This window comes from Bos indicus x Bos taurus, chromosome 4, assembly GCF_003369695.1.
Source record: "Bos indicus x Bos taurus breed Angus x Brahman F1 hybrid chromosome 4, Bos_hybrid_MaternalHap_v2.0, whole genome shotgun sequence".
NCBI lineage: Eukaryota > Metazoa > Chordata > Mammalia > Artiodactyla > Bovidae > Bos > Bos indicus x Bos taurus.
Window position 1 is genome coordinate 42,373,177 of NC_040079.1, and position 24,590 is coordinate 42,397,766.

The 24,590-nt window shown below is 39.9% G+C and overlaps 1 protein-coding gene across 5 annotated transcripts in view; it reads right to left on the reverse strand.

Annotated features, from left to right (window-relative positions):
• The window catches only part of LOC113891324 (cytochrome c oxidase assembly factor 1 homolog), a 94,653-nt gene extending 80,254 nt beyond the window's left edge, over nt 1-14,399 (reverse strand). The window contains exon 1 of one of the 5 annotated variants that reach the window (XM_027539215.1): nt 14,331-14,399. The gene's annotated coding sequence lies outside the window, so the exon portion shown is untranslated. Of the gene's footprint in view, nt 1-14,300 lie in introns of all 5 variants that reach the window. The other 4 variants (XM_027539211.1, XM_027539212.1, XM_027539213.1 and 1 more) reach the window with 4 other exon arrangements.
• Nucleotides 14,400-24,590: the final 10,191 nt, after the last annotated feature.

A 24,590-nucleotide genomic window follows, 5' to 3' on the forward strand; every position in this document is an offset into this window, starting at 1 on the left:
ACCATTGCAGTCTGGTACTCTCGGCCGCTGCCCCTGACCTCGGACGTGGGGTAACTCCTCTTGGCCGCCACCCTTCGGGCATGGGGTCCTCCTGGCTTCTGCCCCTGACCTCGGAGCCATCTATAGATTTAACGCAATCCCTACAAAAATCCCAACTGCATTTTTTTTACAGAAATAGAAAATAATTGTAAAATTTGTATGGAACCATGAAAGACTCAAATAGCCAAAAAAATCCTGAGAAGGAAAAAAAAAAATCATACTTCCTGATTTTTACCTATATCACAAAGCTATAACAATCAAAACAATAAGATACTGGCATTAAAAACTGACATGTAGATCAATGAAACAGAATTGAGAGCCCAGAAATAAACCCATGTATATGTGGTCAACCAATATTTGACAAAGTAGTCAAAAATACTCAATTGAGAAAAGCTAATCTCTACAATAAATATTGCTGGGGAAATTGGATATTTACATGCAAAAGAATGAAATGAAACCCTTACACCACTCACAAAATGAACTCAGAAATGGATTATTAAAGATGTAAATGTAAGACCTTAAACATAAAACTCCCAGAAGAAAGTAAGATTAAAAGATCCTTGACATTTTCTTGGCAATGACTTTTTCAGATATGGCACCAAAAGAATCAACAAATGAGACTACATCAAACTAAAAAGCTTTTGCACAGCAAAAGAATCAACAAAATAAAAAGGCAATCTACAGAGTAGGAGAAAATATTTGCAAATCATGTATTTCACAAGGGCTAATATCAAAAATACATAACTCATAAAATTCAATAACAAAAAGCAAATAATCTGATTAAAAATGAACAAAGGACCTGAACGGACATTTTTCCAGAGAAGACATACAATGACCAACAAGCACATGAAAAGATACTCAACATCACTAATTATCAGAAAAATGCAAATCAAAACCTCAATGAGATACCACCTCACACCCCAAAAAAAACAAGAGATAAGTGTTGAGAAGAACGTGAGAAAAGGGAACCCCTCTGTATTTTTGACAGGAATATAAATCAGTATAGCACTATGGAAAACAGCTGGAGAAGGCAATGGCACCCCACTCCAGTACTCTTACCTGGAAAATCCCATGAATGGAGGAGCCTGGAAGGCTGCAGTCCATGGGGTCGCTTAGAGTCAGACACGACTGAGCGACTTCACTTTCACTTTTCACTTTCATGCACTGGAGAAGGAAATGGCAACCCACTCCAGTGTTCTTGCCTGGAGAATCCCAGGGACGGGGAGCCCAGTGGGCTGCCGTCTATGGGGTCGCACAGAGTCGGACACGACTGAAGTGACTTAGCAGCGTGGAAAACAGTATTGATATTCCTCAAAAAATTAAAAGTAAAACTGCCATATGATCCAGCAATCCCACTTCTGGTTATACATCCAAAAGAAATGAAATCAGTATGTCAAAGAGACTTCCATACTCCCTGTGTTCATTACAGCATTATTCACAGTAATGAAAACACAGAAATAACCAAAGTGTCCATTGATAGATAAATGGATAAAAATGGATATATACACATACACTAGAATATCATTCAGTCATTTTTAAAAAATGAAGGAAATTCTGCTATTTGGGACACATCAATGAAACGAGAGCTGAACAAGTTAGAGAAAAACATTTACTCCATGATACCACTTATATATGGAATGTATATCGCAAACTCATTGAAACAGAGAATGGCGTTTGCCAGGGGCTTGGGACTGGCTGGTCAAGAAACAAAAATCTCCAATTACAAGATAAATTAATTCTGGGGATCTAATGGCGTTTGCCAAGGGCTCGGGACTGAGGAAATGGGAAGAGGCTGGTCAAGAAACAAAAATCTCCCATTATGAGATGAATTAATTCTGGGCATCTAATGTACAGCATAGTGACTACAGTTAATACTATTATATAGTTGAAAGTTGCCATGAGAGTAAATCTTAAATGTCCTCACCACATACCCACACACAAGTGGTACTTATGTGAGGTGACAGAGGTATTAACTAACTGTACTGGGGCAATCATTTCAAAATACATACATGTACCAGATAATCACTTTGCACATCTTCAACTTATATAATGTTATATACCATTATTCTCGAGAAATCTGAGAAAAGAGCAAGATCTTTAAAAAGAAACATGAATATAAAATGACAAATTAACATCTTTGTAAAAGTTGAAATACACATGAAATTTTAAAATACACCATGTATTATTTGTCCTGTTCAAAAGTCTTTCATAATAAATATTCCAGATGTAGAAAAATTCCACTCATTTTGCATTGACATTGGTCAAATACAAAGTGTATCAAAAAAGAATCCTCAGGTGAAGTACTGGGGCACATGTTACCTCTATAATTGCCTGTAATTTAATAATAAACTATTTTGCTTGTTCTGGTTTTGGCTTTGCTTTGAAATACTGCTTTTAGTATTCAGATTTTATATTAAGTTCTCATTTCATACTGGAGTATTCCATAAAAACATTCATACCTTCAATTCCTTAGTATTTGGGGGGAAAAAAAAAACCTACAGTTTATCAGTGAATATTCTGAACTTGAAAACACCATCAAACACTATTGGGTAATATTTATATATACAACATTGAGATCTCATAGCAAGGTTAACAGTACTACACAAAATACTAAATTGTATGACCCAATCAAAAAATGGGCCAAAGAACTAAATAGACAATTTTCCAAAGAAGACATATAGATGGCTAACAAACACATGAAAAGATGCTCAACATCACTCATTATCAGAGAAATGCAAATCAAAACCACTATGAGGTACCATTTCACGCCAGTCAGAATGGCTGCGATCCAAAAGTCTACAAGCAATAAATGCTGGAGAGGGTGTAGAGAAAAGGGAACCCTCTTACACTGTTGGTGGGAATGCAAACTAGTACAGCCACTATGGAGAACAGTGTGGAGATTCCTTAAAAAACTGGAAATAGAACTGCCTTATGATCCAGCAATCCCACTGCTGGGCATACACACTGAGGAAACCAGAAGGGAAAGAGACACGTGTACCCCAATGTTCATCGCAGCACTGTTTATAATAGCCAGGACATGGAAGCAACCTAGATGTCCATCAACAGATGAATGGATAAGAAAGCTGTGGTACATATACACAATGGAGTATTACTCAGCCATTAAAAAGAATACATTTGAATCAGTTCTAATGAGGTAGATGAAACTGGAGCCTATTATACAGAGGGAAGTAAGTCAGAAAGAAAAACACCAATACCGTATACTAACTCATATATATGGAATTTAGTAAGATGGTAACAATAACCCTACGAGACAGCAAAAGAGACACTGATGTATAGAACAGTCTTTTGGACTCTGTGGGAGAGGGAGAGGGTGAGAGAATTTGGGAGAATGGCATTGAAATATGTATAATATCATATATGAAATGAGTCGCCAGTCCAGGTTCAATGCACGATACTGGATGCTTGGGGCTGGTGCACTGGGATGACCCAGAGGCATGATATGGGGAGGGAGGAGGGAGGAGAGTTCAGGATGGGGAACACATGTATACCTGTGGCAGATTCATTTAGATATATGGCAAAACCAATACAATATTGTAAAGTTAAATAAAATAAAATTTTAAAAAAATAATAATAAATTGTTACTGCCAATTTACCAATTTAGTATGCTCCCAAACTTTTTATTTCTTGGAACACCACTCATAGGATTTACAATTAATATAAACTTATTTTACTCCTAAGAATACCTGTTAGCAGCAGAGGATGAAAACATATTTATAAGATGGCAAAAACTATGAGTAAGACCAGCTTATTAATCACGATTCCGCTTTTCTCCCAGACGCTTCTTTCTCAGTTCCCAGACCTGTACTTTCTACTCAGTATGTCAGCATGCCCCATTCTTGCTTTCCCCTTGATGGCAGTGGAACTCTTAAAACAAATGGTAACCAGCAGTATTGATTGTTAAGCTTTAATTCTCAGGGAATTTTAAATTCCTTTTTCCTGTTTCCCTCACTATTTAAATGATTTTCCTCAGCTTTTAGAATTCAAATAAACGTAAAATTTCCTGAGAAATGCTAGGAATGCCTTCCCACATGGAAATCCGATTTTATCCAGAGATCATTGCTGTGAGTCTCCAGAATCTGTCCCAAAGTGAACAGCATCCATTGGGAGTTACTAATCAGCAATATTCACCCAATCTTCCTATTTCATCTCCCTTGTATCCCAATTTCCAGAGATATCTGGTATTGCCTAGTTTTTGAGCTTTTTGAGGATTTACAAGGTAAATCTGATCTTCTGCCAATTTAGGGTTCATGAGTCTTGTGTGTCTAGATAAACTGCCATTCTTGTTTAAGCTTTTCAGTTTTGGGTGTCTAGATAAATTGCCACTCATTCTTGTTTAGGCTTTCCAGTTTTTCAAACTGTACTGCTCATCTCCTTGCCTGATGTTCTGTCCTTTGGACATAATTTTACTATACTATACTTTACTTTATACAGAACTTTACTTTACTATAGTTTCAGTAGGGTATCAATAGGGAGCTAGATCAGAAGTTAATTTACCATCTTAATCCAATAAGAATCTTCACTTTTAACTCGTGTCTTAAGTGACTGTGTGGCATGCAATCTCAAAACACACTTTCAAACACTTAACTGGAGAACAGTCAGTAGAAAGTACCCAGAATAGTGAAGACAATGAGAAATACTTGAAGCTAAGGAGATTTACAAAGGAGAATATGCTGGGAGCCACAACAGCAACTTCAATAGCTAAAGAGCTAATGGGGGAAGAGAAGTTAGGCTTGTTCTCTGTGCCTCCAAGGAAAGCTAGAACCAGTGTGGGAAAACTGCAGGCCAGAGATCTCGACGAGACAGATAACTTAAACTCTTGCAAAAAGGAATGAACTGCCCCAGGAAGCCAGAAATCCAAGAACAGGCAGCACTACTACCGCTTACTCGGATACCACCAACAGCATCTAAGCCCCAGGTGGTTGTGTGGGCCAACCGGTGGCTGCGGCAAGACTCAAACTCATGAAAAACAAAGTTAATGGATAATTAAAAGCGAGAAGAATGATTTTACAAAGAGAGTCATTTTAGGCACACTCAAAGTTCTCAAACAGAAAGCATTGTCTACACGTCGAATATACCAGGGTAATGACTGCCTGGTCCTAAACTTCCTTTTCTCAATCAGAATATAATTTTTTTCTACACTGAATCTGAAGTCAGATGTGCTTTTATCCTGAGATCTGAGTGGAAACGTGACAAAGTGATGAGTCCCCATGAGCCACAAACTTTAATATATCCCTGAGCCATCACTTCTTTACCTAAAATGCATGTTTGCTTAAAAACAGGTCCCCCTGCTTCTATTCTGCTCCCCTAGTCCGAACAAGGAACAAAGAAGACATCAGAGAAGATGGAGCATAGCGACCAAGAGAAAAGTGGCATAATCTGAGGCTGTAGCAGTAAGCAGAGAAGCCAGATCACAGGGAGGGGCTGGAAGGGTGGACTGTTGGTCAAACTAAATATTTCTGGCTTATCCTAAGCATAATGGTAAATAATAGAAAAGTTTCAACTAAGAGTTTGACATGATCACATTTTATATTTTTTTAAATAGTTTTTGTGTGAAAAATAAAGTAGAAATATCACATCTTTTTTGTTGGTTACTCGCTAAGTCATGTCTGACTCTTTACAACCCCATGGACTGTAGCCCGCCTGGCTCCTCTATCCATGGGATTTCCCAGGCAAGAATACTGGAGTGGATTGCCACTTCCTTTTCCAGAGGATCTTTCCAACCCAGGGATCAAACTTGCATCTCCTGCATTGGCAGGCAGATTCTTTATCACATTTAGGCAGACCAGTTAGGAAGCGGAATCCCGGTGAGGGATAAAGATAGTTTGGACTTGGATAACAGAAGCAGAGAGGAAGTAACCAGGTCTGAGAAAGCCTACCTAAAAGGTAGAATTAAGAGAATGCTGAGAGGTCTTAAAGATGATTCCCAGTATCCTGCATGAGCATCCTGATAAATGGTGATACCAATTCCCAGGGAAGTACATACTACCAGATAAAAATTAGGAATCCCTTTTTAAGTGAGTTAGGCTTGAAAACCTGAATCACCTAACTGTGAATGTCTCACAGGCTCCACTCCATCATTTCTCACTAAACATCTCCATTAAAGCTTCAAACTCAGAACCTGGCGATCAAAATCTGCATCTTTCTTCTGCATCTGCTCCATTTGCTGATTAATTCACGCTATCAACTCTGAGGGATGTTACAGATGGGGTTCCTGCCCACAATAAAGAATACTGGAATATAGAACACCTGACGTGCGTCTCTGATAAACGTCTACCAGATCACAGGGAGGGGCTGGAAGGGAGGATTCACAGACTCACCCATAATACTGCAGGTATTCCTTACATAAAGGTTAACCTTTAAGACTTAACTCCTAATTCTACAAACAGTTAAAACTATCTGAAAACAAATACAAAAGAATTAAAGGATGCTTTCATCCTTAGACTGCTTTGCTAGGAGTAAGACAGCTTTGGGAATAGATCAAAGAAAGTGGATTCTAGAGTTAAATGTCAATTCTTAATTAACTGTCCTGTTTTCCTGAAGTAAAAACTTCTAGTTCTTTTGCAGCAGACAATCTTTGTGTCCTGTTATGGCCCAACACTGCCCCCTGTTGGAAGGCATCACAGGCAAAAATGATCTTATTCCTAATGAAGTTTGTGAAAAAGTTTTGAGTTTCTGAAAGAAAATGAAAAGGGATTAGGTTTATTTTATCCTTTTTAGTCCATCGCATTTGAGTAAAAATCACTGATAAAGAGAAAAGGAAGGAAAATCACCTTACTGCTTCCCACAGTAAAAAGCACAAAATGACATTTACTTTTTGGTTACCTAGGCAATGGAAAGGTGACCCTAAAGAGAGCAGGAGGGAGTTTCTGAGGTGAGGTGTACCCTGGCTACAGTAGCAGTCACACTAATCTATCTATACATGTATTACAATTTACAGAACTAAACCAAAAGGTAAAATAGTCAATTGTACTGTGTGATAAAGGACAGGACAGAATAAGAGGATAAAAATACTCAGCGCCACGTGTTTATAGAAAGGAAGAAAAATCATAAAGTTAGAATGCAAAAACATCAACATAAAATTTAAGTTTTGCTGTTTATACCTCAATTTGAGCTATAGAAAGGTCCTGATCTGACACAAGCATGTTGAAATATTTAATATGGACTTGGAAGCATTTCTAAAGGTTAATGATGTACACCAGCAGTAAAATCACTTTATCCCTAGCAAAAACAAGTCTGATGAAAGGTAACAATCTATTACCAAAAACTAGGAGTTAATATTCACCTTTCTCTGGTAACCTCAAAAGAAGAATTATAAAGGCATTTTATATGAGTGTGTTTAGTCTTATTCAAAAAGCTGGAGCATAAACAGTCCAGGCTGGATACTTAGCATCCATGTAATCTTGGTATTTTGGATGGCAGGGAAATCCCATACAAATCTAAGTTACGTTCAAGTTCCAAGAGTCTGGAGCACCCACACCCCTCTGGGGACCTTTCAAGTGCATCTGCAGTTGCCAATGAAATACGGTCCCAAGAGCCCACACAACAGATGACCCGCTGAGAGAGCCCAGATGACCAACTGACCCAAACTGAGAGCAAAAGCCTCATTAACACCTTTGTTCCTTCCATCTCTCCTGATAATACACTTGCTGTTTACCATGGGCTATGGACTGTAACAGTGATGAGGAAATATTAAACAGGGAGTTTACGAAAGACGTTAGAATTGGAGCGGAAGGGGAAGAGAGAGTCTGGCAAGCATAAGATCTTAGTTTTCTAAGATTTGGTGAGTCATACTGCTGTCTGTTTGTCTACACTTCCCCACTGATCGCAGAGAGGCCAGTTATTGAGAGGGATCCCAGTACCCACAACAACATAACACTTCCAACTTCAGGGGAGTAGTTGAAAAAATAATGGTATAGTAATAACAGAATAATATTGGTCATTTCCCACTCTTCACTAATTAATGACATGGATGTCTTTGCACTAAACTTGCCTGTCAGAAGCAGCAGTATTTACAACATACCAGAGTAATTGCCAAAGTATCCAATGAGATACTCAGCATAACAGAACAATCCAGACCTCTGCAATGATACAAGTCTGCAAAATCACCCCCATCTTACCAACTGCCATGACAAGTAATTTCCCCAAAAGATTGAAAACACAGAAAACAAACACTGAAATCAAACAACAGCAAAAAAAAAAAAAAAGGCAGGAGATTAGATCATAAACAAGTTTGGGATCTGGGAACCTATCCAGGTAAACTTATTTAATCTGAATTCTAGCACGTAATTTTAAAACTCCAAGATTTCCAAAACCTAAGACAAAAACTCCCACATACCTTCAACCAGGAGCTGGCTCTTTGAATTCATATTTTTAGAAAGGTAAATGTGATCAGTAATACATGCCTAAATTACACAATTCTTTTAAGCCTCATATTTTATGTGAATGACAAAAAAACACTGAAGCAAACTGATAGTTCCTCAAAAACTCAAACCAAGAATTACCCTGTGCTGTGCTTAGTTATTCTGTCACATCCGACTCTTTGCGACCCTATGGACTGTAGCCCACCAGGCTCCTCTGTCCATGGGAATTCTCCAGGCAAGAATACTAGAGAGGGTTCCCATGCTCTTCTTCAGGGGTCTTCTCAACCCAGGGATCGAACCCAGGTCTTCTGCATTGCAGGTGGATTCTTTACCATCTGAGCCACCAGGGAAGACCAAGAATACTGGAATAGGTAGCCAATCCCTCCTCCAGGGAGTCTTCCCAACCCAAGAATCAAACCGGGGTCTCCTGCATTGCAGGAAGATTACTTACCAGCTGCGCTACTGGTAAGTAATCTCGGAAGTCCGAGAATTATCCTATGACCCAGCAATTCCACTTAACGGTATACACTCAAGAGAACTCAAACAATAACTGTGTACCAATGTTTATAGAAGCACTATTCATAATAGCCAAAAGATGGAAACAACCCACATATCTAGGAACTAATGAATGGATAAACAAAATGTGATATATGCATACAATGGACTATTATTTAGCCTTAAAAAGGAAGAAAATTCTGCAATACGCCACAAGGATGAGCCTGAAAGACATAATACAAAGCAAAATAAATCAGACACAAAGAGAAATACTGTATTCCAGAGACAAAGTGGAAAGGTGGTTACCGGGGCTGGAGAGAGGGGGAACTGGGGCATTATTATGTAACAGGTTATACAGAATTTCAGTTCAGGAAGATAAAGGTTCTGGAGAGGATGGTGGTGACAGTTCCACAACAAAATGAATGCACTTAATGTCACTGAATAGTACACTTAAATGGTCAGAATGCTAAATTTCATGTTATGGACATTTTACCATAATTAAAAAAAAAAGCAAATACTATAGCAAGAAACACACAGTCCTCCTGACAAATCAGGCCATATGGAAATAATGAAGCCTCAGGTATTGCATGTAAATTAGAATTTTACATGGGAGCTATTTTCTAGGGAGCTATGATATATAGTTTTCCTCAATTACTCAAAATGTTCAGAGACCCTAAAAATACCTGAATTACCACTACCTTTAAATCAATGAAATGAGAAAAACAAACACCAAATAATGTTAATAGGATTTTATAAAACTACTATTCCCAGCATGTCACAACCAATACAGAACCAGCATAGTTACACTCAAGCTCTGCACACATAAAATCTTCAAATAAACTTCTGCGGGCATGTATTAAGTACCTCTATGTGATGACCAACTGTCCAGCACAGCTCTCAAAAATCTAATGCACTATACTAAACATGAAGATGAGAATAAGAAAATAACTAAGTGTTATAGAAAGCTTAAAGAACAAAGCTGAAGCAGATTTTAGCATGTTTTTCAAGGCAGAAAGACAGGGAGGCACAAGAGTCTGAAACAATGAACACTCTACAGGCACACTTCTGAGATATTGTGGGTTCCGCTCCAGACTGTCACAATTAAGTGAATATTGCAATAAAGTGAGTTACATGAATTTTCTGTTTTCCCAGGGCATGTGATAGTTATGTTCACACTATACTACAGACTATTAGGTGTGCAACAGTATTATATCTAAAAGCAAAATATCTAATTTAAAAATAGTTTACTGCTAAAAAAAGAAAAAGCTAACCATCATGTGGGCTTTCAGAGTCACATCTTTATGCTGGTGGAGGGTCTTTCTCTGATGTTGGAGGCTACTGACTCATCAGGTGGTGCTAGTGGTAAAGAACCTGCCTGCCAATGCAGCAGACACGTAAGAGACATAGGTTCGATCCCTGGGTCAGGAAGATCCCCTGGAGGAGGGCATAGCAACCCACTCCAGTATTTTGCCTGGAGAATCCCATGGACAGAGGAGCCTGGCTGGCTCGTAGATCACAAAGAGTTGGACATGACTGAAGCGACACACACACACTCTGAATGATCAGGGTATGAACGCTGAAGGTTGAGGTGGATGCAGCAATTTCTTAAAGTACGACAACAATGAAGCTTGCTGCATCCACTGACTTTTCCTTTCCTACATGGGTTCTCTGTAGCAAGTAATGCTGTTACACAGCATTTTACCCACAGGAGAACTTCTTTCAAAATTGGAGTTAACCTCTCAAACACTGTCACCATTGTATCAAATAAGTTGATGTAATATTCTAAATACTATGCTGTCATTTCAACAATCTTCACATAATCATTGGGAGTAGGTACTATCTAAAGAAACCACGTTCTTTGCTCATTCATAAGAAGCAATTCCTCATCCATTAAAGTTATATCATGAAATCACAGCAATGCAGTCACATCTTTATAGACTCCACTACTAATTCTAGCTCTCTTGCTGTTCCCACCACATCTGCAATTATGTCCTCCACCAAGTCTTGAACTCCTCAAAGTTATCCATGAGGGTTGGAATCAACTTCTTCCAAAGTGAAAGTGAAAGTCGCTCAGTCGTGTCCAACTCTTTGTGACCCCATGGACTTAGCCTGCCAGGCTCCTCTGTCCCTGGGGAGTCTCCATGCAAGAATACTGTAGTGGGTTGCCATGCCCTCCTCTAGGGGGTCTTCTCAACCCAGGGATCAAATCCAGGTCTCCCACATTGCAGGCGGATTCTTTACCAGCTGAGCTACTCGGGAAGCCTGACGGTGTAATACCTGCTTTCACTTGAACACTTAAGAGGCCACTGCAGGGTTATCAATTAGTCTAATTTCTATATTACATTTCAGGGACTATGGAAGCCCAAGGAGAGAGGGAGAAACAGGGTAAAAGTCAGTTGGTGGAGCAGTCAGAACACACAAGTTTCTCAATTAATTTCACTGTCTTATATGGGCACAGTTCATGCACCCAAAAACAATTACAATGGCAACATCAAGGATCACAGTTGACAGATCACCATAACAAATTAATAATAACAAAGTTTGAAATATTGTGAGAATTACCACAATGTAACATAGAGACACAAAGTGAGCAAATGTTTTGGGGAAATGGCACCAATAGAGTTGTTTGATGCAGGTTTGCATCAGAGACCTTCAACTTGTAAAAAAACACAATAATCAAAGCACAATAAAATAAGGCTTGCCAGTAAAGCTAAACGTAGTACCAGCAACTCAGACAAACCAGGTAACTAACATGTCGGTTTCTGTAATTCCTATCATTTAAGAACAGTATCCCAAACGACCACCCAGAAGCCTTTTAAGGAAAACATTCACAGTACTGACCACATAAAAACGTAAAGCATTAGAATAGTAAAATACAGAAAAAAGTTAACAAGTAGTCTGAAAATATCTGTCCCATATCTAACAGCTAAGGGGCTAATATCTTTACAGAAAAACCTCCTACAAATCAATAAGGAAAAGGCAAAATCAGCAGGGAATAGAAAAATTATATAAACTGTTTTCCATTGCTTCATCTTTCAAATCTTAAAATGCTGCTCACAGGATCTTCGCGTCAATTTTCCTGAGCCTGGTCTTTCACGCTTAGTAATTCACTCTGAATTACTCCCACATATCTGTATAACATGGTCCCCAGGAAAAGTCAAAATTAAGCTCATGTGCTTCCCATTTAAAGGAACTATTGTATAATCCCGAAGACTGTCATACAGGTGATGAAAGACCTGACCTAGAATATATAAAGCACTCTTACAACTCAATGGTAAACAACAGCTTAGTTTTTAAATGGGCAAAGGAATGGATAGACATTTCTCCAAAGAAGATATACACGTGGCCAATAGCACACAAAAAGATGCTCAACATTAGCCATCAGGGAAATACAAATCAAAACCACAACGAGACAATGCTTCACACCCACTAGGACAGCTAGAATTATAAAAAAAATTAAAAAGATAATAAGCGTTGGCAAGGATGTGAAGAAATCAGAACCTTTATACACTGCTTATAGGAATATAAAATGGTGAAGCTGCTTTAAATTCGGAGAAGACAATGGCACCCCACTCCAGTACTCTTGCCTGGAAAATCCCATGGATGGAGGAGCCTGGTGGGCTGCAGTCCATGGGGTCGCTAAGAGTCGGACACGACTGAGCGACTTCACTTTCACTTTTCACTTTCATGCATTGGAGAAGGAAATGGCAACCCACTCCAGTGTTCTTGCCTGGAGAATCCCAGGGACGGAGGAGCCTGGTGGGCTACCGTCTATGGGGTCGCACAGAGTCGGAGACGACTGAAGAGACTTAGCAGCAGCAGCAGCAGCTGCTGCTTTTAAAAAAAAAAAAAAGTCTGGTAGTTCTTCAAAATGTTAAATGTAGAATTACCATATGACCCAGGAATCCTACTCTTACGTACATAGCCAAGAGAAATGAAATCATTATGCTCACACAAAAAAAATGCGTACACCAACGTTCATAGCAGCATTATTTAGGATAACCAAAACAACTGAAATACCCATCAACAGGACCAATGGATAAGTAACTGGTGGTTTATCCACACAGTGAAACAATATTTAGCAATAAAAAGAAATGAAGTGCTGATACACTTCAACATGTTAAGCGAAAGAAGACCACATGGTTTATTATTTATCAGCCTATTCTAGAATTGTCCAGAATTGACAAATATATTTATATATTCAGCAGATTAGTAGTTCCTTAGAGCTACAAGTGGGGTAGGGTAAGAAGGAACTCAAGGGAGACTGCTAATGGGTACAAGGTTTCTTTCAGGGGCGATGAAAATGTTTTAAAACCGTGGTTGTCAGTTGTACAACTTTGTGAATGCACTAAAAAGCAATGTGTATTTAAAAATTCCATGGTGTGTGAACTATATTTCAATCAAGCTGTTATTTTTCAAAAGGACTGCAGGTTGGGCTTTTTCTCCCCAATTTTAACTCCATTTTCCCCCCAGTTCCTAAAACAGTGTCTGGCAATAACCATGAAATCACTAAATTCTGACTGAATGGAAAAGTAAATTTCTAAACGTGGGTAAACCATTATAAAACACTATCATAGCCAAAGAGATGAAATTACTGCAGGATGGCATGACAGGGACATACAGCACGTATGTGTTCGTGTGTTTCCCATGAAAGGAGATGAGACTGAAAAATTCATCATAAACAAGACTTTGAAGTGTCTTCAATCCACCCAAAGGAATTTGTACTATCCTGAATCAATGGGAAGGCCAGTAAGGTTTTAAGTAGAGGATTAACAGTCAGATCTGTGTTTTAAATGTGTAAGTTCAAGTAGAGAGTTGTTTATGTCCAAAGGTGAAGGACAGCAATGCCCCTCAGGTGAGAATAAAGAGGAATGAGGGGAAGAGACCAGGAAAAGTAGCAAAATATAATACTTGTGGATTTTCTAAATTACAGCCCTTTCCACACACGCACAGACTGACAAACATGCATACGCACGCTTATACAAACACCCAAAAATCACTTAAACGCTGAAAATCACTTCTACGGTCAGCCCCCTTATGGAGCTCAGCTGTGATGGAGACGAATTATCATGACCACCGAGCCAGAGTATTCTTTTACACAATCATCTAGGCAGGGCCTCTCTCAAACTGTTGTAACCTGGGAACACCGACAAAGTGCACAGTTCCACCTCATCACAAATGTGCTCCTGGAAATGCTCACCAAGGACCACGAGGCAAGGTCAAGATTAGCCCACCACGGGTCCCCCAATTACGCAGCTCCAGGAGGTCGCGACCCAGCAACAACAAGGAGGTGGCCCCTGACGTGCTGCCCTAGAAACAGTTCGCCCCTCGCGCAAAAGCGGTCTCCAGAACGACGGGAACAGATGCTTTTGGAGTAGGACTGACCCGACTCTTTTCTCCCGCGTGGACGTTAACCTGTCAGGCGTAGAAACACCTAGCCACAGAGAGCGCGACAGGCCCTTCCGGAAGTGGAGCGTGTGGGAGTGGGTGGGGCAAACGCCGGCGGGTGGACACGCCCCGCGAGGAGCAGTCGAGACTTCCGACGTCACCTCCTCTAGGGGCTAGAGCAGTCAGGACGCACTAGAGCAGTTGAATGATTGCAAAATCACGGCGCTAAAGCGGCGGTATCTCAGGCTGAAATTGGTTCGGCTGCCCGGCTTCTCAGAAGCTTGTCGAGCGCGAGAAGGGCATTTGTCTTCTCAAATCTCAGCTTTTTGTTTTGTGCACACCATTAGGCCCCAACATACTGTCAATCCATCAGCGGTTGCCTAGAAAATTTAAAACCACTGGTTCCTATTGCTCCTCGCAGGGATCTGGCGCTTCAATTGACCTCCAAGGATGCGAAACCACGGGCCATCAGCCCCGCTCTGGCACTGAAGTCCATCTTGCCGATTCGACTGAGGAACTTAACGCTAATTTTTTTATTCATTAAATATTTATTAAATTCTTACTGTGCTCCAGGGAATGGATTGTTAAGAAAAAATGTAATGGTCTCGGTTCTCATGGAGTTTAGTAGCAAAGTGCATTGGTACTGCTGCTGCTGCTAAGTCACTTCAGTCGTGTCCGATTCTGTGTGACCCCATAGAAGTCGGCCCACCAGGCTCCCCCATCCCTGGGATTCTCCAGGCAAGAACATTGGAGTGGGTTGCCATTTCCTTCTCCAATGCATGAAAGTGAAAAGTGAAAGTGAAGTCGCTCAGTCGTGTCCGACCCTCGGTGACCCCATGGACTGCAGCCTACCAGGCTCCTCCGTCCATGGGATTTTCCAGGCAGGAGTACTGGAGTGGGGTGCCATTGCCTTCTCCAGCATTAGTACTAGTAATTACTTAGTAAACCTATCAGACTCGTCTGGCAGTATGTAAGTGTTCAATAAATGCTAGTTATTATTATTTTCATCTTGATTATTTCATTGTCATCATCGCTACTATTAACGTCATCCTTTAATGACAAGTTTGAAGTTCAAGTGTTACCTACCACCCAGGCCCTTGGATTCTTTAATCAAAAGAAACTGATAAAGGCCAGAGAGAAACAGAGCAGACCATACGGAAAAGAGAATTAGTAAGCTCAAAGACAGAAACCTAGAAATGATACAAGTAGAAGAGAAAATTAATATTAAAAAGAAAGAAGAAAAAAATGGGGACATTTTGACACAGCTACTTTGAGAAAACAATTGAGCAGGCCATTACATCTTATCATAAAAGTTAAGTGTAAACTAGACAATATTTACCTCAAAGACTAATAAAATTAGCATTAGGTAGGTTGGAATGAATGTCTTTTCTTCCTTATCTTACATACTGTCATCATGAAACTGAGTCCTGACTAGTTTGTTTACAAGAAATTTTACAGTAAAACTTTCAGTTTTAAACCTGGAAAAGTTCTTTGTAATCTTTACCAAAACATCATCTTTAATCCAAAGTCTATGCTTCCTCTATATGTTTTTTAACGGGGAATTGCATGGATCTACTATAGTTTTATATATAAAACTTATATCTGTTATAAAAAATTGTACCTGCTCAAATATGTTGGTTGTTGAAAATGGGGACATTTTATAATGATAACGAGGTTAGATCATCAAGAAAATTTAACAATTCTAAACTTGTATGCTTTTGAGCTATGGTGTTGGAGAAGACTCTTGAGAGTCCCTTGGACTGCAAGGAGATCCAACCAGTCCATCCTGAAGGAAATCAGTCCTGAATATTCATTGGAAGGACTGATGTTGAAGCTGAAACTCCAATACTTTGGCCACCTGATGAGAAGAACTGACCCATTGGAAAAGACCCTAGCACTGGGAAAGATTGAAGGCAGGAGGAGAAGGGGACGACAGAGGATGAGATGGCAGGATGGCATCCAGATGGCATCACCGACTCAATGGACATAAGTTTGGGTAGGCTCTAGGAGTTGGTGATGGACAGGGAGGCCTGGCCTGCTGCAGTCCATGGGGTCACAAAGAGTCAGACACGACTGAGCAACTGAACTGAACTGAAACATGTATGCAACATATATCAGAGGTTTGATATATGTGAAATAAAAACTCCAAGGAGAATTAGAAAAATCAACAACTACAGTGAGTGATTATAACATTCATCTCTCAGTGATCAGAATTAGATAAAAACCTCGATAATAGATCCATGCAATTTCCCATTTAAAAAAATATATAGAAGACTAGAAAAAGATTATCAACCAACTTGCCCAATTTATAGAACACTTGACCTATTTATCAACCACCTTGACCTAATATCTCCTAGAACACTGCACTCAATAACTATAGAATACATATTTTTTTAAATGTCTATGCTTTGTTCACCAAGATAAACCATATGCTAGTTTATAAAACAAATTCAATAAATTTTAAAAGACTGAAATCAGGCTTTATACTTTCTAATAATAATGAAATTAAGTTAGAAATAAGTAACAGGAAAATATTTGAAAAATCCCTAAATAGTTGGAGATATTTACGGGACAATGTAGAACTTTAAATACTTGTTTTCAAAGAGAAGAAAGGTGAAAATCTGAGTTTCCACCTTAAAAAGCTAGAAAAAGTGATCAGCATCATGGCATTATGAGATGCCTCTCCTTTGATCTACAACCAGAAAACATCCATAACTGAACAGAGGTGTCCCTGCCCAACACATCAGGCTGGCCAGAGAATGCCACACACTTGTACACTTAAAGGTGGGTAGATGGAACACGTGGAAGAAGTGGAACCAGGGAAACAAAAAGGCAAGAATTCTGGAGTGGGTTGCCACTTTCTTCTCCAGAGATCTTCCCCACTCAGGGATCAGACCCATGTCTCCTGCATAGGCAGATGGATTCTTTACCACTGGACCACCTGGGAAGCAGGACAGATGGGATAAAGGACAAAAAAGTGCTGATTGTCAAATTATGCAGCTTAGGTGAGAGAAACCAAAAAAAAAAAAACCTGTGCTATAGCGCCACCTACTGGGAACCAAGAGAATAGCCCCTAATTATTAATCTATTTCATCATTATTGTTTCAGTCCTCAAGTCATGTTCCACTCTATTGCAACCCCATGGACTGTAGTCCACCACGCTCTTCTGTCCCTGGGATTTTCCAGGCAAGAATACTGGAGTGCGTTGCCATATCCTTCTCCAGGGAATCTTTCTGACCCAGGGATCGAACCCACGTCTCCTGCATTAGCAGCTGGATTCTTTAACACATTCAGTTCAGTTCAGTTCAGTGGTTCAGTCGTGTCCGACTCTTTGCGACCCCATGAATCGCAGCACGCCAGGCCTCCCTGTCCATCACCAACTCCCGGAGTTCACTCAGACTCACATCCATCGAGTCAGTGACGCCATCCAGCCATCTCATCCTCTGGCGTCCCCTTCTCCTCTTGCCCCCAATCCCTCCCAGCATCAGAGTCTTTTCCAATGAGTCAACTCTTCGCATGAGGTGGCCAAAGTACTGGAGTTTCAGCTTTAGCATCATTCCCTCCAAAGAAATCCCAGGGCTGATCTCCTTCAGAATGGACTGGTTGGATCTCCTTGAAGTCCAAGGGACTCTCAAGAGTCTTCTCCAACACCACAGTTCAAAAGCATCAATTCTTCAGTGCTCAGCCTTCTTCACAGTCCAACTCTCACATCCATACATGACAACAGGAAAAACCATAGCCTTGACTAGACCGACCTTTGTTGGCAAACTAATGTCTCTGCTTTTGAATATGCTATCTAGGTTGGTCATAACTTTCCTTCCAAGGAGTAAGCGTCTTTTAATTTCATGGCTGCACTCACCATCTGCAGTGATTTTGGAGCCCAGAAAAATAAAGTCTGACACTGTTTCCACTGTTTCCCCATCTATTTCCCATGAAGTGATGGGACCAGATGCCATGATCTTCGTTTTCTGAATGTTGAGCTTTAAGCCAACTTTTTCACTCTACTCTTTCACTTTCATCAAGAGGCTTTTGAGTTCCTCTTCACTTTCTGCCATAAGGGTGGTGTCATCTGCATATCTGAGGTTATTGATATTTCTCCCAGCAATCTTGATTCCAGCTTGTGTTTCTTCCAGCCCAGTGTTTCTCATGATGTACTCTGCATATAAGTTAAATAAGCAGGGTGACAATATACAGCCTTGACATACTCTTTTTCCTATTTGGAACCAGTCTGTTGTTCCATGTCCAGTTCTAACTGTGGCTTCCTGACCTGCATATAGGTTTCTCAAGAGGCAGGTCAGGTGGTCTGGTATTCCCATCTCTTTCAGAATTTTCCACAGTTTATTGTGATCCACACAGTCAAAGGCTTTGGCATAGTCAATAAAGCAGAAATAGATGTTTTTCTGGAACTCTCTTGCTTTTTCGATGAACCAGCGGATGTTTGCAATTTGATGTCTGGTTCCTTTGCCTTTTCTAAAACCAACTTGAACATCTGGAAGTTCACAGTTCACATATTGCTGAAGCCTGGCTTGGAGAATTTTGAGCATTACTTTACTAGCGTGTGAGATGAGTGCAATTGTGCAGTAGTTTGAGCATTCTTTGGCATTGCCTTTCTTTGGGATTGGAATGAAAACTGACCTTTTCCAGTCCTGTGGCCACTGCTGAGTCTTCCAAATTTGCTGGCATATTACGATCACGTAAAAATAAATTGGCTGAGGAACAACTCATCAAGCACCATGAAAAACCGTGGTAACATGGAATATTGTGAGCTACCTCATAGAGAATTCAAAATAATTGTTATGTAGAAATTCAAGCTACAAGAAAACTCAGAAATGCAGTTCAGTGAACTCAGGAAACAATCAACGAGCATAAGGAATGCTTTACCAAAGAAGTTGAAACTCTAAAAAAGCACCAAACAGAAATAATTCTGGAGCCAAATAACTGAATAAGTGAGATTAAGAACACAATAGAAAGCACTGGAAATAGAGCAGACCATATGGAAAAGAGAGTTAGCCGGCTCAAAGGTAGAAACCTAGAAATGATGCAGGTAGAAAGAGAAAAGTAAGATAAAAAAGAGATAGAAATTCTATGGAACTATCCAACTCTATTAGGAATGGAAATATTAGGTAATGGGTATCCCAGAAGGAGAAGAGAGGGAGAAGGGAATAGTTTGAAGAAATAACAGCTCACAACATCTCAAACATAGGGGAGGAACTGGATATACCAGTCTACGAAGCTAATAGGACATATAATTACCCCCAGTATAAAAAAAACTTCTCCAATACACATTATATTAAACTGCTAAAAGTTAATGATAAATAAAAAATTTTAAAGGCACCCAGGGAAAAAGGATGACAACCTACAAATGAGTCCCATTAGGCGATCAGCAGATTTCTCAGCAGAAATTCTACAGGACAGAAGAGATGGAATAACACACTCAAAATATCAAAAAATAAAACAGTCATCCCAAAGTACTCTATCCAGCAAAGTTATCATTAAAGATAGGAAGGATAAAGGCTTTCCCACCCAAACAAAGGCCAAGGGAATTTATCAAACTAAATTTGCCTTAAAAGAAATGTTGAAAGGAGCTCTTCTATTTGAAACAAAAAGGCAAAAGTACACAAAACTTTGAGTAAGGTGGAAAACATGCAGAAAGAATCAGAAAATTAGAGCTGTCTATCAGAATAGGTAAACAGTTACAGTGTAAAGGTTAAAAGAGAAAAAGGAGTAAAAATATCTATAGTTACTTCAACTTGGTAATGAACTCACACTATAGAAAGGGAAAAATTGAGACAACAAAAGCATAAAAGGGGAAGAGAAAATGGATGGAAGTCGTACAGGAAAGTGAAGATAAGGTACCATCAACAGAAGAAAAACTGTTTTATTTATAAGAAGTTTCATATAAACTTCATGGCAACCACAGAACATAAATCTGGACCAGAGGCATGATGCATTAGATAAAGAGAAAATTCAGGGCTTCCCAGGAGAAATATCAGCAACCTCAGATATGCAGATGATACCACTAATGGCAGAAAGCAAAGAGGAACTAAAGAGACTTGTGATGATGACCGTGAAAAGCAAGACTGAAAAAGTTGGCTTAAAATTCAACATTCAAAAAACTAAGATCAGAGCATCCAGTTCCATCACTCCATGGCAAATAGATGCGGAGAAATGGAAACAGTGACAGATTTTATTTTCTTGGGCTCCAAAATCACTGCAGACAGTGACTGCTACCACGAAATAAAAGACACTTGATTCTTGGAAGAAAAACTATGACAAACCAAGACAGCATATTAAAAAGCAGAGACATCATTTTGCTAACAAAGGTCCATATAGTCAAAGCTATGGTTTTTCCAGTAGCCATATACAGATGTGAGAGTTGGACCATAAAGAAGTCCGAGCCCGGAAGAATTGATGCTTTCAAACTGTGGTGCTGGAGAAGACAAATCCATGTCCATGAGAGTCCCATGGACAGCAAGGACATCAAACCAGTCAATCCTAAAGGAAATCAACCCTGAATATTCATTGGAAGGACTGATGCTGAAGCTTCAATACTTTGGCCACCTGATGTGAAGAGCTGACTTACTGGAAAAGACTGTGATGCTGGGAAAGATGGAGAGCAAGCGGAGAAGGGGGCGATAGACGATGAGATGGTTGGATGGCATCACTGATGCAATGACAAACTCAGGGAGGTGGTGAAGGACAGAGGAGCCTGGAGTGCTGCAATTTGTGGAGTCACAAAGAGCCAGACAGGACTCAGCAACTGAACAATAACAACCGATGGCTCAGTGGTAAAGAAGCCTCCTGCCAATGCAGTCAACATGGGTTTGATCCCTGATCTGGGAGGATCCCACTTGCCACGGGACAATCAAGCCCATACATCACAACTATTGAGCCTGGGCTCTAGAGCCTGGGAACTGAAACTGCAGATGCCTGTGCACCCAAGAGCCCATACTCCACAAAAAGAGAAGCCACTGCAATGAACCCCACGCACTGCAACCAGAGCATAGGCCCGCCTGCCACAACAGTAAGAAAAGTCCACACAGCAATGACAACGCACCACAGCCAAAAATAAATAAAATTAAATTTTTTAATATAAAATTGAGAAAAACATCACAGAAAAACCACCAACTAAAATGGAAGACAGAAACACAAGGAAAAAGAAACACTGGAGATACAGAGCAAAAAGCGAGCAAAGATAAACTGGCAGTCCTAAATCCTCATGTATCTATACTCACCTAAATGCAAATGGATTGAATATACCAAGCAAAAGAAACAGATGGATTAAAAAATAAAACCAAGTGATGTGCTGCCTCCATTCGGCTCATCCTAGTTCTAGAGACAAATACAAGCTCAAAGTGAAGAAATGAAAGATGATACTCCAAGCAAATAGCAGCCAAAAGAAAACTGGTATAGTCATACTTATATCAAACAAAGTAGACGTCAAGCTAGAACAGGTAACAGGAGATAAAGATGGGCATTATATAATAATGAACAGAACAAATCCTCAAGAAGACACAACAGTTATTAATGTATATGCACCTAGCATAAAAGTATAGGCTTCCCGGGTGGATCCATGGTAAAGACTCCAACTGCCAATGCAGGAGGCACAGGTTCAATCCTTGGATCAGGAAGATCCCTGGAGAAAGAAATGGCAACCCACTCCAGTATTCTTGCCTGGGAAATCCCAGGGACAGAGGAGCCTGGCAGGCTACAGTCTATGTGGTCACAAAAGAGTCAGACATGACTTAGCAACTAAACAACAAAACAAGCATAAGAGTACCAATATATACATCAAAAGGGAGAAATTTATAGTAACCGATACTATTACTGTATCAATAGTAATAGTAGGGAACTTGAATGTCCCACTTACACCAATGGATAGGTCATCCAGAAAGAAAATCAGAAAGGAAATACCAACTTTAATTAAATAATAGGCCAAATAAGCTTGACAGATTTATTTAGAACCTTTTATCTGATTGTAACAGAATACACACTCTTCTCAGGTGCACATGGAACACTCTTAAAGAAATAATAAATAGTGTATTTACAGGGTACATAATGGATATACAAAAATCTGTTGTATTTATATACACTAAATTCTGAAAGAGATGGGAATACCAGACCACCTGACCTGCCTCTTGAGAAACCTGTATGCAGGTCAGGAAGCCACAGTTAGAACTGGACATGGAACAACAGACTGGTTCCAAATAGGAAAAGGGGTACGTCAAGCCTGTATATTATCACCCTGCTTATTTAACTTATATGCAGAGTATATCATGAGAAACGCTGGAGTGGAAGAAACACAAGCTGGAATCAAGATTGCCGGGAGAAATATCAATAACCTCAGATATGCAGATGACACCACCCTTATGGCAGAAAGTGAAGAGGAACTAAAAAGCCTCTTGATAAAAGTGAAAGAGGAGAGTGAAAAAGTTGGCTTAAAGCTCAACATTCAGAAAACGAAGATCATGGCATCTGGTCCCATCACTTCATGGGAAATAGATGGGGAAACAGTGGAAACAGTGTCCGACTTTATTTTTTGGGCACCAAAATCACTGCAGACGGTGACTGCAGCCATGAAATTAAAAGACACTTACTCCTTGGAAGGAAAGTTATGACCAACCTAGATAGCATATTCAAAAGCAGAGACACTACTTTGCCAACAAAAAGTCCATCTAGTCAAGGCTATGGTTTTTCTTGTGGTCATGTATGGATGTGAGAGTTGGACTGTGAAGAAGGCTGAGCACTGAAGAATTGATGCTTTTGAACTGTGGTGTTGGAGAAGACTCTTGAGAGTCCCTTGGACTGCAAGGAGATCCAACCAGTCCATTCTGAAGGAGATCAGCCCTGGGATTTCTTTGGAGGGAATGATGCTGAAGGTGAAACTCTAGTACTTTGGCCACCTCATGCAAAGAGTTGACTCATTGGAAAAGACTCTGATGCTGGGAGGGATTGGGGGCAGGAGGAGAAGGGGATGACAGAGGATGAGATGGCTGGATGGCATCACTGACTCGATGGACGTGAGTCTGAGTGAACTCCGGGAGCTGGTGATGGACAGGGAGGCCTGGCATGCTGCGATTCATGGGGTCGCGAAGAGTCAGACACGACTGAGCGACTGAACTGAACTGAACTGAATGACAAGCTAGCAGAAAGGGAAATAAAGAAATTTTATTATTTTTTAAATCTTATTTCACTTACAGTCTCAACAAAAAGAATAAAATATCTGGGAATCAATTTAGCTAAGGAGGTAAAAGACCTGTACATTGAAAATATCAGTTATTGCTGAAAGAAACTGAAAAAGATACAAAGAGATGGAAATATATTCTGTGTTCATGGATTGAAAGAATTAACGTTGTTAAAATGTCCATATTACCGAAAGCAATCTAATTAAGTGTAATCACTATCAAAATCCCAAAGACGTTTTTCACAGAAATAGAACCAAAATATCCTAAAATTTACATGGAACCACAAAAGACCCTGAATAGCTAAAGCAATACTGAGGAAAAAGATCAAAGCTGGAGGTATCATGCTCTCTGCTTTTGAATTTTGCTACAAAGCTATAGTAATCAAAACAGTACCTTACCTGCCTCCTGAGAAACCTGTATGCAGATCAAGAAGCAATAGTTAGAACCAGACATGGAACAACAGACTGGTTCAAGACTGGGAAAGGAGTATGTCAAGGCTGTATTCTGTCACCCTGCTTATTTAATTTCTATGCAGAGTACATCATGTGAAATGCTGGTCTGGATGAAGCACAAGCTGGAATCAAGATTGCCAGGAGAAATATTAATAACCTCAGATATGCAGATGACACTACTCTTACAGCAGAAAGTGAAGAACTAAAGATCCTGTTGATGAAGATGAAAGAGGAGAGTGAAAAAGCTGGCTTAAACCTCAACATTCAGAAGACTAAGATCATGGCATCTGATCCCATCACTTCATGGCAAATAGATGGGGAAACAATGGAAACAATGACAGACTTTATTTTCTTGGGCTCCAAAATCACTGCAGATGGTGACTGCAGCCATGAAATTAAAAGATGCTTTCTCCTTGGAAGACAAGCTATGACAAATCTAGACAGCATATTAAAAAGCAGAGACACTACCTTGCCAACAAAGGTCCGTCTAGTCAAAGCTCTGCTTTTTCCGGTAGTCATGTATGGATATAAGAGTTAGACCATAAAGAAATCTGAGTGCCAAAGAATTGATGCTTTTGAACTGTGGTGTTGGAGAAGACTCTTGAGAGTCCCTTAGGCTTCAAGGAGATCCAACCAGTCCATCCTAAAGG